Raw genomic sequence first — 19,686 nt, 5'->3', positions numbered from 1 at the left:
CCTTAAGCTTTCTTCAATATTTATTTCCTTGTAGTATTCGTTGTCTTTTAGATATTGCAAGGCTTCTCTAACTTTATGTAAATCCACCAGTTGTTGCCAAATTTTTTTGTCTTTTGTTGGTACACCATTTACCATGACAATTAAAGAATGCTCTATTGAACGTTCCACTCCTAGAGTGTGTGCATTTTGTTTGTTTGTTTGTTTGTTTTTATTATTTATATTGCGCACCAGACGCAGAGGTATACGGGCGCGAAGGCAGGAAGAGGGTTGTTCAGCTTAGGTTACAAGTTACACATTAAACATAGGGTACAACTACGGTTACAATACTAAAAATAGTAAAACAGAGCAAATATACAAGATATAGATGAGATCACAGGTGTCAGTTGGGTGAGGTTAGACATCATGTTCTTTTAGCCATAGAATCAGATTGGATCGGAATTGCTGGTAAGGGAGATCTTCCCTTAGGGCAGGGGGAAGGGAGTTCCAATATTTTGCTGCTTTGACAGCGAAGCTAATCCCGCCAGATTTAGTGAGTTTAAATCTGGGTACTAACAAAAGGTTGGAGTTAGCTTCTCTTAGGGGGCGAGTTAGATCTAATGGCAAGTAAACTACTTTGCCACAAATGCCTTTCACCAATTCAGAGGGTGGTACTTTTGCTGTTTTTGGATGAAGGCGTATAATTGCTTGAAATGGGTGAACTGTTTGAATTGTGATGCTCTCATACAAATTGAGTTGTTGCAAGGTTTTTGGTAGTGGGAACAATTCCAAATTATTTGTGATAGCACGTGTTTGGAGTTTGAGTGTTGTCTAGTTTTGTAGTGCAGGAACTGCAACATATTAGTGGTTCATTTATGTGATATTTGTTTTCGGCTAAAAGGTAGAGAGCTAATTCAAACCATTTGGAATCTTCATCGTCTTCTATTTTGAATGCTACGTTTATATTTTTTGTGGTCCTTTTGTAAAACGTTCTGCAGCAACACACACACATGGTTTGGTATTTCAGCTGATGCACTTTTAAATTTTAGTATTTCTTTTTTGTATGTGTGTAATAGAAGGTTGCTATGTGTGGCATTGCTGGTACTCTGTTCTACAACTATTACATTTTGTAAGTGGGTTTCACTTCCAAAATATTTTCTCTGAATACGGTCCATTTCTTCTTGTGGATATTTGGGTGTACCATGCAGGAGAGTGTTATTTAAATTGGCTAATTCTGAAGCTGGACGTTTAGTATAGTATATTTTATACACTAGATTTCTTACATGTGCATGATGTATTGCTATCCTTTTGATATCATGGAAGGTGCTTTTGCAAATAGGTCCAGAAATGCAGGCTAATGAATGTCCTTATAGTCCTGTGTATTTGCACACTGGACAGATATCTATATTTTGCAGCACTTTCATTTTAATTTTGTCTTTACCTTTCACATACTGATTAAAGATTTGAATAATTTGTGAGGAATGGCACGGCTATTTGTATACTGGACAGTCTGGTTCAGTCGAATCGAGAGGTAATTCTGAGTTTTTAGGGGATACTTTTCTAAGCAGTGTGTCTTGTTCCATGATGCTATGGTTGATTTTTGTTCATACCCTCGTCCACTGCTATGGATGGCAATTGTGTTTGTTTGATTTTGTTTGTATGCTTCTTCATTAAAATATGGTTCTGTGGTGGTTGTGTGAATCCATTCACCTCCACAAATATGTAAGAAGTTATTTTTGTTCACATTCCGTTTATTGATAAGTTTCTTTTGTAGTTTGGTACTTAGTTTTGTTAGTTGTTCATCCTATTTAATACTAATATAAACAGATTGCTTTTCAGAAGGATTGCACTGTCCGCAAGAGCTTGTAAGATTAATTTTCTACAGTAGGTTTTAAGTGTTGAGGATGATTTCGGTCCTCTTCTTATTAGATTCTGAAGGACTCTATGGCGAAACATTTTGGCTAAAATACTTTTTTTACTATAGGTTCTTGTCAATATATCAGGATTAATGGTAGCATTGTTAGGAGTACTGGTAGCCGATTTTTTGTGAAGAGTTTTGTCTTTGGTGCCACATTTTGTTGGAGGAGGTAAAGTTTTGGTAGTTGAAGCTTACTTTGTTTTGCTAAATGACTGTGCTAGCTGTATTGTTCCAACATTCTCTACAAACTGTGTTACAGATGGATGGTTAGGTTGGACACTTTTATTTTTATTGGCTCTACTTCTGCGTTCCTTTCTAAGGACTTGCTTTTTGATAGGCATTCTTTGGGGTCTTTAGAAAAAAAGAAGGCATGGTTTGGTGTGTTGTACGATGTATGTGTGCTGTGTGCATGCGTGCATGAGTTTGATCGGGAAGCTCTTTGTGGTGGTATGTGAATGTGCATTGATCTGTTACAATGATTTGGGGAGGATATTTTTCGGTTTGTATACTACTAAAATGTGCTTCGGATGAGAATGCAAAGAAGCCTAGTGGTGAGGAGACGCATTAATAGTAAACGTAATGGCATTAAATTGAAACAGTTATTTTCTAGTATTTTCTAGTACTAACATTGTAAGGCGTTTGTATGTTATTTGGGTTCCAAACAGACGGGGATTTTTGAGCCATTCTGACTGTTAATCTGTGTTTAATGAATGGGAATTTGTGAGTAGAATGGTTCAGAAATCACTGTTTGCTCTGGGGCGCAAATTAAATACATAACCCATACACTCTGTTTCAGGAATAGTTAGAACATAAAGGTCGTCCTGTACTTACTTTTTTTGCAGAATGACCAGATTTCTTCGGATATGTCATTTGCAATGTAGATGCTGTTGATTTTCAGGACAGTAGTCTTCACTGCGATCGTAAAAAGAAGTTGTTAGTAACTTTGTGTGTTTAAAGCAGTGATGTTACTGTACACGTTAATTTTGCATCTGTCGTCGGAGTATTCTCCTTTGATATTTAACACAGTGCATGTGTGCATTTCACTTCACTATGTGCTGCCTTGGTATGTTACTTGCAGTATGTTAGTTGCAAGATGCTTTAGAAATGAGTACACATTTTAGATTATGAAAATGCCTTGTTTCTTTTAAGCTTTGTTATGTATAGCAGAGAGGTTTGTAAGCAATAGCTCATAGTTGCTGGGAAAAATTCCGGTAGTTTCTTATTATAAGTACGATTTCGAAAAATCGGCAGACCCTCAGAGGGCCATGTCACCACAGCAATCGGGAGCGTTTATTTTTCTCATACGATCGTATTGGAAGTAACATTGATGAAGGCGGTATACAGTAAAAAATTGTGCCATTTTCTAATGGAAAAGCAAGTTTCGCACTACATAGGGAAGGTTGTAACGTATGTATAGTTTATGCGGGAGACAGTAAGAAGTAGTGCGGTATGTTAATGTACAATCGGACATCTTGCACTTAAAGGGGGAGCATTGGTATGTATTGGCTATGCAGATTCAAAGTAGCATTCATTTGTTTAAATGAAATCACAAAGGTTGTACATGTTCTCTGATTAAAACATGCATACCTGTACTTTATACGTATGCATGTGCGCATCGATGGAGCTGTACGTAGAAATCTGCGATTCTTGTACAGTACTTTTCGAAGTAGGTGCTTTGCAATGATATGCGACTTGTACTTAGAGTGATCAATAGTACATTTGAAGTGCAAAATTTTGATGACAGAGTTAGATGTAGGGATGTTCAATTTGATTGGTGGATGGTTGTGTGACTGCTTAGCTTTGTCCAATGAGGGAATGGATTCGTGAGTGATGTGGAAAGGGTAGATGGACTAGTTAAGAGGTAGGTGCTGAACGTACACAACGCTTGTTCGTGGGTAGGGCGTGTCACATACGGGTTTCTACAGCAAATCTAGCATGGAAAGGGAACTGTAGCCATCAGCCAATCAGATGTTCCCATTGCTCTTTTGTGCGTATGGCATAAGTGCAGAGGGTGAAGGTTTTGGTTGTTGGAGATATTTTTTGTGCATGGTTTACAGCACTATGCCGAAAGTAGGAATGTAGCGCACCATTTCGATGTGAGAGGAGTAGAGGAGGTGTGGAGCGCTGAGACTGATCGCAATGTTGTGGCAATTCTACGAGTTTGCACCGAGATGCGTGCGATGACCACTCCTCATGTGGTGCTTTTGCACTACGGTGCTTCTCATTTGGGCTACGTGTGTGCATGTACTTTTTTGGATGATTTGGAGCAGTCGGTGCAAGCAGTTAAGAACATATTTCCAACTGCGAAATTCATTTTTTCTGGGTTACTCCCTAGAGGAAAATGGGACAACAGTTCTGTTTTCTGTCCTGAGCAAGGAATTGGGAGGTGTATAATCAATGGTGGCATGCGTTCTTTTATGTTACGAGCTGGTATGTTTTTCTGCAGCCACGAGAACATTGTTCCCAGTAATGCAGCTTATTTTGAAGCAGATGGTGTTGCGTTATCTTCTTTGGGAAATGCCATGTTATTTTGGAATGTGAGGCTTGCTTTGGAGAAGGTTCTGTAATGGTTGTATGACTATAGAAGAAAAAATATTTAAAAAATACAAAATAACAGATGTCTGTAAGGCATCTGCCCAAAAAATAAATAAAAAAGGTCTCTTTTCAGAGCCCACCTTAAAGGGGAAAAGGGGAATAATATTTAAATGTACAGTCTTCACGCTCTGATCCTGTACGTGTTCGCGAACATGACGGTACTTTGCAGGCGGCTCCGATTCTGGGGTGGAGACGCATGTAAATGAGAATGTGCGAAGCTAGGCATGGGTCAGTAAAGTTCAGTGGGTGTGTTTTGTACAGGGACATTCAGTGAAAACATCTTTTCCCTGACAGGAGACCTGACAGCCATGGCTCTGTGTGCTCGAAAACAGATTATCTGGATTTTGGGAGACTCATGGATACATTGGTTGAAGGTGCATGCTGAAAGTTGCGGTCTATGCGCAGATCTTGGACTTCCTAATGTAGAAGTGCACTGGTATGACATGCGTGGAATGAGGTGGCTGGACTTGGTACCTCTCTGTGCAACTTTACAGACAGAGCGTCATCCGGACATACTTATCATTCATTGCAGAGCAAACAGTTTAGGCCATGTGTCTGGAATTTCTTTGCAATTTGCAATGAAGGAAGGACTTGCGAAGGTCATGGACATGTTTCCAAATTGTCAGATTGTTTTGTCCCGTATTGCACAAAGACAGATATGGTTGCGTTCCTCTGCATTTGGTCCACAAATGGAGAAAGCGAGGCGCAATCTGAATAAGGCTGTTTGTGCCTTTCTAAGAGATGTTGGCATGTCCTCATTCCACAATGAAAACATTTTGTTTCGTAGTTCTTTACTTTTTCATAGAGCTGGAGTCCATCTCACATATGCTGGCAATCAGATCTTTCGTCGCAATGCACAAAATGATTTGCAATTTTCTTTTACATCATTGTCACCTATTTCACAATCCGTTTTTTCTAACCTACATTTGTTAAGGGATACATACCACCACCGAAAGACTCTTTTCAGAGCCACCAATTACTCCCAGCAAAAAGTCAATTGGTTTTGTTATGCTTACCCTGTGTGTCCTACGACTGTCTGCGGACTTTTAAAAAAATATGTGGGGGCCTACAATGGTCACTTGATAGTTCTATTCTCTAACTGAGAAAGGCGGCTCTGAAAAGAGCCTTTTTATTAATTTTTGTAATTTTCCAGTTTACTACTTTTGACGACACGAGACACTAGGAGAGGAAGGCAAAGGAAGGTTAGGTAGGGACATCAACCACGGGGATAAGAACGGGCAGGTGGAGAAAGATATAGGGTGGCCTTTAATTAGGTAGGGAGTAGTTTTTCTGGTGCTCTGTGACCGTAGCCTCAAAAGCACTTAGAAAACTCTGCCCCCTGCAGCGTACTGCGTCACAATACACACACAATATTGTGACCCTCGAAAGGTAAGGGTCAACAGCATTGCAAATGGCTTGTGAGGCAGCTGGAGGGATGCGCTCCCCCACAGGAGTGTCTCTTGCGGTGAGAGGATCGGACACGTAGGATGTTGTGGAGGAACTCAATCTACTACATTCTTCGCATGGCACCACCTTGCGAATGCCCGCACTGTGGAACGAAGTTAGGTGGCGCTTCATGGTTGTCGTACCAAAGCTGTACGATCCAGGTCTCCCGCGACTGAGCACCAAGTGGCACCGGTTACACCTGACAAAGTTTGCACATGCTTTCGGTACATTCCCTAAAACGGAAAAATAACCGCACACCCACGACTCTTGCCGAGTGTTAGTAGTGCAGAGTTCCTCTACCTCATTCCATTCTTCCTCTTCTTCCTCCATCTCTACATCCTCACCCATATATACCTCTGCAGGCCCCTGGGGAGGTGGTGGCGGTGGAGGGTTTGGGGGTGGTGCTGAGGCTAATGAAGCAACAGTAGCCATGGATGCCATAAGGATTAGTTACCTAATGGTCGCTACAGCAGTAAAGGCAGCACACTTCTGACAGCTATAGCCAGAAGCACTATGAAGATGAGCTGGGGGTGTTGCCATTTATAGGGGTGGAGGGGTGCTCCTCGTAACCATATTAATCACTCAAAAGCGCTGCAAAAATTCTAAACGACACGTTCTCAGGTAGATCTACTGCATGCAACATGTTAAATAGTGATTTTGTACTGTCAAATATTTTCTTATGTATGTATAACTTCTTTTGCAATGTCGTGGAAGCAGACAAACTGCGCTAAATAGTCCACACGTTCAGCGTGGGTGCGGTCACATGATGATGTCCTGAACACAACCACGCTGGAAATGCCTACCAACTGGACAGCAAATGCAGTGTAAGAAGCGTGCGCATGTGCGCCAGTGTTCTATGAACAGCGTTCGGGTCCTGACATTAATAAAAAATGTGACACAAGTGAGACGGATAGTTAGGGACAGGCACGATGTTCACAGTACTTATGGGTGTACTGCGCATGTGCGTACATGATCTGATGACTCTACGGACAGGTCCAGGGTCCTTAGGACACCTCCATTTTGTTTGACTTCAAACATGCAGGCCACCGCGCCTGTTCTATGGACGGTTCCATTTTGGCTGCAGACGATGCGGACAGTTATAGTGTCCTTAGGACACTACCACTTTGCTCTTTTATAGACATTCCCGCCTCCTGGTGTGTTCTAGGAACATGTTTTATCTCATTTGTAAGTGGTACGGAGAGGTACAAAGTCTTTAGGACATCCCATTCTGTTCATTTACACATAACTTGCACAGATGGTGCGTTCTAAAATCAGTTTCATCTTGGGTGGCATTGGTACGGTTAGCTGTATTGGCGTTAGACCATCCATATTCTATTGCTTACTGCTAGCTCAAACAGGCGTGCTGTTCGCGAACATTTGAAGTCTTTTTTTAAAAAAAAAATCCTCAAACAGTTCAACTACAGTACACATATAAAAACTTTCTAAAAACACATACACACTTCAATCAACAGAAATATCGGGGAAAGCAGAAACTGACACGAATATAGGGGAATTAGGGTTCAACACAGGCTGATTGTCAGGAGATGATTTGTGAGGGCAAGAAGGAATGGATGTTTCATCAAAACGTCTATTTTCGACTTGAAGTTTTGGGGATGGTTCAGTAGGAAATGGAGAAGGGGGGCAGATATAGGTGGGACAGTGATAACGTGTTTTCCCTCTCACAAATTCCTCCACAAATTGCCTTAAACTATTAAAATTCTCATTCAGTTTGTCCATTTTCCGTTCTATTCTTTTCAGGCTGTCTTCCTCTGTGTCGTTTGTTGGCCTTTCTTCTTTTTTTCCTGGTCTGTTAAAAAAATATATATTTGTTAAATGACCATACAATACTCACCATTAATTTGCATATGCAGAGCACTGTGTACCATTATTATCACTATCTTCGGACATTACCCCATGCAGGAAATTCTCCTCGCGCCACTCCAAAGTCCTGCACATTTCTGTTTTAAAATGAACAAAACAAAATTATTTTTTCTGTCCCTCATAGCAAAAAAAGTTCACTTACTATTTTCTTGAAATTGAGTTGGTTGTAGTGTGTGCGTCTACTGTCGGTCCTGGCTGCAGAGTTTCTGTGAGGCAATTACGTTGGAGGCATCATTTTTTTTTGGTATAATCCATTTCATTCCACATGGTCATTAAATGCATGTTTTTTGTTTCCAACGTTTAGGTTTCTCTATTTATTTACTAGTACGTATAATGTCTTTATGTGTCCTTTTTCTAAGTCGCGCATTTTTTGTGTAGTACAATTTCAGATACCCCCTGGCTGTTTGGGTAGTGTTTGTCTCGTCCGTGCCTGTCTCTGGACAGGCGCTCAGTCTGTGCCTTTCAAATCTGATGAGCAAGGGGGTTCTGTGCGTTCTACGTTACATGTATATAAAGTAAGCAGACTATACAATATATCTCCCATGATCACATGATGATAGTGTATATTGAGCAAAAAAACTTTATTAACGCGATATTATGATTAGGTTCCCCTTCAAAAACCTGTGAAATTCACTAAAAAAAACCTTGTTAAGGGGACATTATGGTTAATTTGCGCTACTAAAAACCTGTGAAATTCCCTTAACAAAACTTTATAAACGTCACATTATGGTTCCAAGTAAAACCGAAAAAACCCTGAAATTCACCAGTTATGGTAGCCTAGGCAACCATAACTGCCCGCACCACTGTGCCTTTTTTTGTTTTTTTGAAGATGCTTCAGAAACACCTTTTATTTTGTATGTTTTTTTTTTAACTTATTTTCCTCCAAAAATCTTCACATTAGCATCTCCAAAGCAATCCTTATGTTCCAAAAGAGCATGACATTTCCCATAAAAGATAAAGACATGCTATCTTCTTTAAAATAAACTACATTACCAGAATCAATGTTCTCATTGGTACAAAAGGACGTGCCAGCTCTGAGCATGAAAGTAAACATGCCTCGGTTGATTGCACACCTAGCAATATTTTGCTGATGACAAAAAACAGAGCTATTGTCCCATATTGCCCTAGGTACTAAACCAGAAAAAATAACCTTGGCATTTGGAAGTACTTTCATTACTGCCTGAACCAAGTGTTCCAGATCTTCCAACAAAGTAGGGGCACTGACATAGCCCAAATGCAAAGCACCACACTGCAAAACAACTACATGTAGACTTTTCACCCTGCCCATCTCCACAAACTTGTACAATTCCCTGCACATTGAAACCAGGCACAGTGATCCACACCACCTCCACTCCTTTAACATAAAAATTGTTGGCAACATTCCTGCATTTAGCATACTGCTCCAAACCATGCACAAACATATCACCAACCACCAAAAGCCTGACTTTCTTCACCTCTGCCATCTACACCACACACAGCCTCTTTCAACACAAACCACAAACTCAACACCTGACTGACTGATCCCTACAGTCCTATTTTCATGCCAGATATGTTGAGAAGTCCCGTATGTGGCACGCCCTGTCCGCGGACAGTGGTGGTGTCTGCAGAGCGCGTAACACTGGGGCAGCCCTTCTACCCTTTCCACTTCACTCTCTGCACCATTCCCTCATTGGCTACTGTTAAGCAGTCACACAACCATCCACCAATCACATCCAAGAACTCTAAATCTAACTCCATCATAACAGACCAGCACTTTAGATGTACTATTGTACACTCTCAGTACAATTGGGCTGTGGTTGCAAAGGACTTACAGCAACAACTACTATAAAACTCCCCAAGATGTATACTTGCAGAGTCATATACATCCACATGCATGAACACAGACTACATGTATTATTATGTTCTTCACAGTACATGTACAGCTCTTCTATGAATGCATACAAACAGAGTAACTGCCACCTACTCTGTATAAGCTGTAAAATCAACTTACTGGCCCTCATTACGACCCTGGCGCAAAGCGAAAAACGAGGGCGGTAAACGATTACCGCCATCGTCTTCCGCTCGTGCCGATTACGACCCATGACCGTAAACTACGATGTCACTAGCGGCATCGTAGCTAACGCTGCCGCTGACTGCGCCAATGGCGCGCGCACGCGAACATCCACACCGTACTTAGCGCCATGGCGGAAAGGTGCGGGAATGCCGACCCAAGCGGACATGCCCCTAACGCCATCACCCAGGCCGTTAAGTACCTTAACGCCATGGTGCAAATTACGCCATCGCGAACCAACCGTAAAGGGCCGTGTAAAGTGAATGCAGCTGCCACAGGTGCACAGAAACAGCACAGGTGAAGGCAATACAGACACAGGAAGTACAGAAGGAGCACACCCCACCCCTTCCCACACCCAGTCACACTCCACAATGATACCAATAGGACTAGCAATGTTGGGGCTGGAGGACCTGATAGCAATGCGAGTGCTACAACAGCAACTACAACAACTACAACAACAACAACAACAACAACAACAACAACAACAGGCTGCACAGAGGAGACGCAGGAGGAGAAGGAGGGCAAGGCAGGCCCAGCAAGCCCCACCAGCACAGCCAGTGCCACCACGCAGGCAGCCCCCAATCCCACGCATCAGACCCAGCCCATTCAACCTCACCGCTGAGCAGATCCACACCCTGTACCGACTGGACCGGGACACCATCACCACCATTGTGGACATGATACACAACGACATCGTCAGCATGATTGATACACCCACTGCCACCCCCCCCCTACTGAAGGTAGTGTCCGTGCTCCACTTCCTGGCCACAGGCACCTACCAGCACACAGTGGGGCACTTGCATGGCATATCACAACCATTATTCTCGCGTACACTGATGCAAGTGCTCGATGCCCTCCTCAAGCACACAGATGACCACATCTCATTACCACGGTCTGCCCAGGAGATTGCCAACACCAAAGTGGGTTTCCATGCACTGGCCGGCATACCTGGTTGCATTGGTGCCATTGACTGCACCCATGTTGAATTGGTGGTCCCACATGCCATGGAGGTACCGTACCGCAACCGTAAACATTTCCACTCAATCAACGTGCAAATGGTCTGTGACTCCAACAGGATCATCACACATTGTTGTGCCAGATTCCCCGGATCAACCCATGATTCTATGATCCTTCGGAACTCAACAATACCACCCTACATGGAGCGACATGCAGGCCCAAGATCCTACCTACTCGGTGAGTCTAATGACATGAGCATGGAAATGCAAAGTGGGTGTTGAATGACGTACCAATGCATATTACAACTGGCAGATACAGGGGGGTGGGTGCAACTAGCAGTAGCCAGATCATTCCCTGTGGCAGCACTAACGTCAACAGAGAAGTGTACACATCATGCCTGACCTAATCATCCCAACATGTGAATGAAAGTGCATCCCAAAAACGACACAACCATTTGCAAGTGCATTGTGCAAATTGTGGCCGCATTGACCCTAAAGAATAACACCAACATGCACGTCACCATGCACCAACTACTGAAAGGCCTGTCCCCCACAACTGCGCACAAAGGAGGCACATGACAGACAGGGACATCAATGCACCACTACAAGACCCACATACTGTCCCCATTGACACCAGTAATGCTCACTGGGGTCATAATGAGCCAGACATCGATGTTGCTATCATGTGAGCTTCAAGCTCACAGGACACGTGCAAGGTCACATGAATGACGTCCTGAACGGACACAGTGGATGGCCACTCACAAGGCAATCGTCCCCCCTGCATTGTGTTTTAGCATGCAAAACAGTACATGAGAGCCATGAACACATACTGGTTGCACGGTGTAAATCCATATCGACAACTCCAATTGGTGCACAGTAACAGTCAGAATCAAGGCATGGTTGTGCGTCTTGTTCACATATCAATCTCGTTCATGACACATTCTTTTCTCACATTTTACAGGTGATGCGGGCTATCCCCTGAAGAGGTGGCTCCTCACACCAGTCCGGAACCCATCAAACCAGCATGAGGAGGACTACAACCATAACCATGCACGTACCCGTGTGGTGATAGAGCATGCTTTTGGCCTACTGAAGGCACGTTTCCGCTGCCTCAGCAGGTCTGGCGGGGCACTCCTGTACCGCCATGAGAAGGTTGCAAAGATCGTCATGGCATGTGTCATGCTACACAATATGTGCATCAGACGAAACGTGCCTCTGCCCCCTGACGCAGAACCACAACCACCTGATGATGGGGATGATGATGATGGGGAAGGGGCAGCACCTCAGGGAGGCAGCGATGCACAGGAGGGCCATATAATGCGTCAGAATGTCATTGACCGATTCTTCTAGCACACACAGCGAGTGTGTGACATATGGATGGCACTTGGGGCACTGTGTGTGTCTGGTATGTCAACACTGTGGACTGTAACAATAAAGCACAGATACGCAATGAGCAATGTCCACACTTTTAGTTTGTGAGAAAAGAAAAAGTGTATTGTACTACTGAATAGATATAACAGTACCCCTCCCCCTCCCCCCTGCACACTCCAACACACCCAATACCCCCCTCCCCCTCCCCCCTGAACACTCCAACACACCCAATACCCCCCTCCCCCTCCCCCCTGAACACTCCAACACACCCAATACCCCCCTCCCCCTCCCCCCTGAACACTCCAACACACCCAATACCCCCCTCCCCCTCCCCCCTGAACACTCCAACACACCCAATACCCCCCTCCCCCTCCCCCCTGTACACTCCAACACACCCAATACCCCCCTCCCCCTCCCCCCTGAACACTCCAACACACCCAATACCCCCCTCCCCCTCCCCCCTGAACACCCTGCAAACATGTGACAGTGCCCGTGGTGAAATGAGTATAGTTCAGCACACTATTGACTGCCCCCTCTCCCGGAACCTGGGGCCCCCCGGCCTGTGCTCCTCAGGGTCCTGGATGACCTGCGGACGGGAGAGGCTTGTGCTGAACTTGCAGCCGAGGATGTACCGGGCTGCTCAGTACGGCATGTGTCCAGAATTGTCTGGATGAGCTGGCTCATCATCTGCCGCCCTGCAGCAAGTTCGGTGCAAATGTCCCTGCTGGCAGTTTGGATGGCAGCCCTGATGCCATCTGCACTCCTCTCCATGGCTGCACTGGTACTTACACATTCTGCTACATGCTGCGTGAGGAGTGTGCCCAGTGCTTCCTGCCTGTTGGCAATCTGCTCCAGCGACAGCTGGAATTCTGGCCCAATGGGGGGTGCCAATGGGGGACCAATGGGGCTACTCCCATCTTCCACAACTCCCACTGGGCTTGGAGTTGCTGGCCATGAATTAGCTGGCGATGGGCCCTGGGTGTAATCTCCATGATGGCTGATTGGGGATAGGTGTGGTGAGTGCAGTTGTGTGGTGTGGTCAAGTCCGGTGTCATCCTCCACATCACTATCGGAGCAGGCAGCGATGGCTGCAGTCTCCCCAACAGTACTGCTCCCTGCTGATGCATTGCCCTCAGTGGGCAACAGTGGGTGTGGTTGGGCTGCAGGTGCTGTCACGACCCCTTCCTCGGGGGACTTTGCTGCCCTGGGCTCTTCAGCCTGGCGTGGATTCTGCCTGGGTCCAGCAGAGGTGGATGCATGGTTGCCCTCTCCCACTTTCCTGGCCTTCTTGGCTGGGGTGCTGGTGCTGTCGTCCCTGCCAGTGTCCGATTGCGAGCCTGTGGTGGAGCAGAGGAGGGTGACTGTTATTGATGGTTCAGCGGACATTGAGCAGGCATTGTGAAGAGTGAAATGGATAGATGGTGGAGTTAGTAGCCCGTGACATACAGGTTGCCTCCCTTTAGGTTCGGTTTTGCATGCAGGTGTGTGTCTGCCTGCTGTACAGTGTACATGCTGCATGTGCGCAGGGTGTGGCTCATCTGCTGATGTGTTGCGTCTGCCACATTGTGATTGTGACGTGCACGTGTATCAGGGTGTCTTGCAAGGCTGGATATGAGGCACCTACCTGTGTCTTCAGATCTCGGGGCCCCTCTCTCCATCTCGCCGACACCTTCGATGCACTCAATGCCAATCAGAGAGGCACATGTCTCCTCCCATGGCTGCATCTTCAGTGGGGAGTCTGCTCCCCCGCCTGTTCCCAGGGCCAGGTTACGGTTGGCAGACATAATGCCCCGGACCCTGATCCGCAGGTCGTCCCATCTCTTGCGGCACTGTTTGGAGGTGCGTGGGGTGGTTCCAACAGCACTGACACGTTGTGCCACAAGTTCCCACACCTCCTTTTTGCGGCCTATGGCTGTTCGGGTCATCTCATTGGAGAAGACAACATCAGCCTTCTCCTGGAGCGTGTCTGCAAGCATTTGCAGTTCCTCTCGACTGAAGCGCTCCTGCCGCTGCCTGTCACATGCCTTCTTGACAACTTTAGGCATGGTTGGCTGTGGAAATGGGTGGGTTATGGGAATCTCAGGGTTTGAGGGTTGGTTGTGGTGTGGTTGGGTAGGATGGCAATGGATTGTGTTTTTAAAGATGGCCGCTGTGCTGTTTCCCGTTCCGCCGCGATTACGCTATTTCCGGTTCCGCCTAATTGCGGTCACCGCTAGTTACGGTGACCGCTGACTACGGTCGGCGCAATGATGGGTGGCGGTAGGTCACCCTGCGCTGTTAACGAGGGCGGTAAGGGCTGTTTACGGCATGGCGTAGTTTACGTTACCGCCATGGCGTAATGCTCGTGCGCGATGGGTCGTAATGTGGCGCTCTTATCGCCATCGGACCATGGCGTTAACGCTCATTACGCCATGGCGGTAATTTCTATCACTTACCGCCTGAGTCGTAATGAGGCCCACTGTCATTTCTCCCATCTTATATGATGAAGTGTAACTTGCAAACCTGTCTGCTCTCCGAATTTTTGTTTACACACACAGCTATCTAAAAAAATTTTATTTCATATTAAAAGATGGGAGAAATAACAGTATAATTATGGAAAAAGGCTTTCTAGTGTGTTATGAAATTACACCCAGCCAGGATGAGTACATGCATCTTCATTCATGCACACAGACAGACAATATCATTAGAACAGCTCCCAGCTGAAACAACACCACAGCCTCTACATCAAATCCTTCTGCTTTATTTCCCACACCTTCACACCTGCATATATTGCATGCTTTTCTGGCAAATAGCAAAAAATGCATCTGATTATATCTTCTATCTCCTAACATCCAATAACATAGCCTTAAAAAGCCAAGTGTGCTCTATACCTTTACTATTATACTCATTTGTAAAACATGTTCAACTAACAGATTCTAAGTAAAATATACAGGATGCACATAGGCAAAGGAAAGTGAATGTGCATACTATGCTCAGTTTTCAGAAAACACTACTACTACAAAAACAAAACAATTAATGTATACATTAACAAAAGTGCTATAAACACACATACTCACTAACTTCTTTCTTTTACAATTGCAGTGAAGGCCACTCTTCTGAAAAGCAGCAGCGTCTGAAGTACGAACAAGAACTTAGAATAAACCTACTTTTCTAACTGTTACTCAAAAACACTATCATTTTAGTATTGTAGAACAAACATGTTTATTAACCCTCTACCATTAGATTTAGTATTAGTGCTTCCCCTCACCAGCTGCATACTTTACATTGTCATCTGAAGCCCAGCATAGTAACACACAAATACAAGAATAGCCTTCCCAACTTGATGAACCTGCCCATTGCACAATCACACACCTCCATAAACATCCTTACCATCATACTCAGACACTAATGCACAAAGCAGGCATACACTGCACAACAGCCCAACCCACACTTTCTTTTTTCTCCAACAGACCCCAAAGAATGCCTACCAAAAATCAACTCCATAGGAAGCAACTCAGAAGTAGAGCAAATCAAAATAAAAGGGTCCAAAATAAGCATCCATCTTTAGCAGATTTTGTACACAATGTTCAAACAAAACAGCTAATACAGTTATTAAGCGAAACAAAACAAGCTTCCAGTACAGAAACTTCACCTCCTCTATCAAAATGTAAAACGAAACAGAATGTGATTAACAAGACTTCAGCTACCACTACTGCTAACAGTGCACCTATAAATCTTGATGTAGTGGCAAGTAACCATACCAAACAAATTATTTTACAAAAAATGTTCTGCCACAGAGTCCTTCAGAACCTTATAAAAACAGGAGAGAAATCATGCACAACCCTTAAAACCTACCATAGAAAATTAATCCTAGACGCTCTCATAGACAGTGCTATCCAATATTATAGACCATTATACAATTAATCCTTTACACTCTAAAGTCACTATAGATGATGCACTGGAAATGTGCCAAATGGGACAAGCCAAAGGATCTCCAATCAGGATATGGGAAAAAAACGTATAGAAGCACAGGCCTTTCCTCTACTCTTTCCTAATGCAAAAGGAGGAAGGTACGATGATAGACCCACACAGTTAACAGCATCAGAATATCACTCTTTACAAATGTATTCTGATGACCCCAGATTCAGACAAAACATGGAATACATATTCCACCTTATCTTTGAAAGTGAACTAGCAACTCTATGCTACGGTGGCGCACATACATCAAAATCAGGTACTCTTTTTCAAAATATGTCAGCTACGCAATTATTACAAAAAGTGCAAGAAAAAGATGAGGTTTTACAGTCAAGTATTACAAATCTTTTAGCAAACATGCATGGTACAAAAGAATACTGGTTCCGAAGTCATGGAGATGTTCGCTATGTGATAAGAAACCTTGGCCCACCCACTTGGTTTGTTACATTAAGTTGTGCAGAATATGCATGGGAAGTTTCAAACGATTTACTATGCATAGCAAACAAAAACAAAACAAATATAGATATAAAAACGCCAGGTGAACTCTGCTTTCTAGATCTTGTAAATGTATCAAGATATTTCCATCATCGCTTCATTGCTATGCTACACTTTATTTATAATAAGACTGTTCCTCCCCTCGGAGAAGTGCAACACTTCTTTTGTAGACAAGAATACCAAGTCAGAAGAGCACTACACATCCACATGCTATTATAGATTAAAGATGGTCCTAAATTTGGTCAGGACAGTGATGCCACTGATTTGCAGTTCATCCAATAATATGTCACTTGTGAAATCCCTTTACAAACAACTCATAATGACCTTCATGCACTCATTTTACAATTTCAAAGACACAAATGTGGGAAATATTGTTGTCACAAATATAAAAACAAAGGGAAATACTACACCAAATGCTGCTTTGTTTTCCCTAGACCATTTTCAACAACAGGTCAATAAACATCTTCATGTCTACAGTTAGACATAAGAACACATATTACATAAAAAGAACAGAAGAATCAAAATACATCAATGATTACAATGCAATCATTGCCCTCCTATGGAATGCAAACATAGATGTGCAGTACATTGCAGACAATTCCACTGCAGTTGCACGATATGGCAAAGCCTACTTAACCAAAGCAGAGAAAACAGAGCTTCAGGACCTCTGGGATGATATATCATCTGACAACACACTATCACAGAAATTGTACCACCTAGGCATGAAAATGCTCTCTCATAGAGAATGTGGCTGCTACGAAGCTGCAGACTGTTTAGCCCGTACTGCATTGCATGGAAAATCTGACAATATAGTATGGCTAAGTCTTGGTCCTGTTAAATCTAGAGAAAAAAGTTCTCAAATCATATGAGGACATAGAAACAATAGGCAAAAATGATCCCAAAAGCCAAGATGTTTTGAAAAACAATTTACTGGACACATACTACCCAAACAGGAGTACCACTTTGGAAACCATGTGTCTCTACCACGCAGCCCAAAACTTCACATACAAAAATAATATTAAACCAGATGAAAAGAAAGGTAGATAAAGAGTAGCAAATTGTGAACTCATATTGTCATTAAAAAAACTCCTCAACACAAAGAACAGTAGTACATGTCCCTGCTACAACTTTTTAAATCATGGAGAAAAGAAGAAGAGTTACTGGATATGTATGACTACTATGAAGACGCTTTCAAAGCAAATGAAAGCACTATAACTAACGTAAACTTTGCACAGTCCCAAACAATGTTACATAATGAACAGAAACACAAAGAAGAACTCTAGGTCCAACTAGAAGTGGACACTCCTGACAGTATTCAACCTTCTGTAACAGGAAGCCAAGAACCACTTGGACAACCACTAATAGCAAATGAGGAAGAATTAGCCATGACAGAAGTCGAAAACACCATGGCCCAGATTACAGAAACCTTGCACCGGTGCAAGTGCAAAGTTGCATGGTATTAGCACTAGGGCAAAGTTTGCCCTATTTTTAAAAAAAGTGGCACACAATAGAAAACTACTGCACCATGACAAGGGCAGTTTGACATATTAAAAGCACCAGGACAGAAATTGCCCTAGTGCAAAAAAAGATGCATCGATTGTGCTTCTTGAGATAGTACACCAACTCTAATACTTTTTAAAATGTTGGTGTATGTGAGGTATGTCTACAACATAGGCGGTGTCACTTTACACCAATTACTACTCCTCCCAGTAGAACACCAAAACAAATTAGACTACTACAAACTTTCTACAGAAGCTGCAATGGAACTAAATAGAGTTTTGAAACAAATGAAAATGCTACTAATAGATGAGGTGGGCATGGTCTCCAAGCTACTGATGGCTTTGATTCACCGTCAGATTACAAGAGGTACTCAAAACAGACTATGAAGAGCTCTTTGGAGGAAAACACATTATAGTTTCCAGAGATCTTCTTCAATTGACACCAGTGAAAGATGAACCTATTTTTAAAACCTTAGGGCACAAACTGTGCCGTAAAATTCTTAGCCGCATAGGAAATGTCAACCTTTGGCAACATTTACATTACAGAGAATTAACTGAAAACAGGTGCCAGTCTGCAGACCTCACATACGCCAACATTTTAAAAAGTATTAGAGTTGGTGTACTATATGAAGAAGCACAATCGATATTAAAAACCAGGCACATCCACGCGCTCTATGGCCATAACTCATGTGCTACTGTTGTCATGGAACAATTAGCACATAAAATGTCATTTGTATGTCCTTGATGCCAACTCTTGCAAGCTGTTCAAAATTCAATGAAACAATGTTAAAAAAAAAAGAAATGCAACCAATAATTGAAATTAGTTTCACAGATAAACTGGACGTACATGGTATGGCACTACCCATGTGTCAACAAGCCACAACAAGACTAAATACCTTAGAAAACTCTATCTCCAAAACAGGTGGCTTGGAGAAAATATTAAAATTATCTTTAAACTGTAGAGTAATGCTTAAGCGTAACCTTGATGTGGAGCAAGGACAAGTTAATGGAGCACTTGGTACAGTTGTTGGCTTTCAAACATACCCACTTGACAACAACATTCAGTTTGTCAATATTCTCTTTGACAATATTCTCTTTGACAAACTATCAGTAGTTAAAAAGATAGGACTCTCAACAGCCTGCTTCCTTCTTTTCAAAGACATGTATGTACGCAGAGAACAATTTTCACTAACTTTAGCATACACAGTTACCATTCAGAAATCACAAGGTTTTACCCTAAATAAAGCATTGATAGATATTGGTCGCACAGTCTTTAAAGAAGGCATGAGCTATGTAGCACTATCACGCATATGTACACTTGACGGACTATGTCTAATCAACTTTGATGCAAGTAAATGATGCTCACAAAATCTTTTCACCCGCTTGCACAGTCTAGAAGATTTTATGAAGGGCGGTTAGCATTTACAAGTGATTTCTGAAACTTTTATTTAACATTTACTTGGCAGTAAATGTCAAGTTTCACTGTGCATGGGTGGCCTCTGGGTGGTAGCAGTGTGCCAAACATAGTCTGTTTGTAGTGACATG

Source organism: Ambystoma mexicanum, chromosome 5q (genome assembly GCF_040938575.1).
Source record: "Ambystoma mexicanum isolate Mex_15411 chromosome 5q, UKY_AmexF1_1, whole genome shotgun sequence".
Classification (NCBI taxonomy): Eukaryota; Metazoa; Chordata; class Amphibia; order Caudata; family Ambystomatidae; genus Ambystoma; species Ambystoma mexicanum.
Note: the sequence above shows the minus strand (reverse complement) of the source record.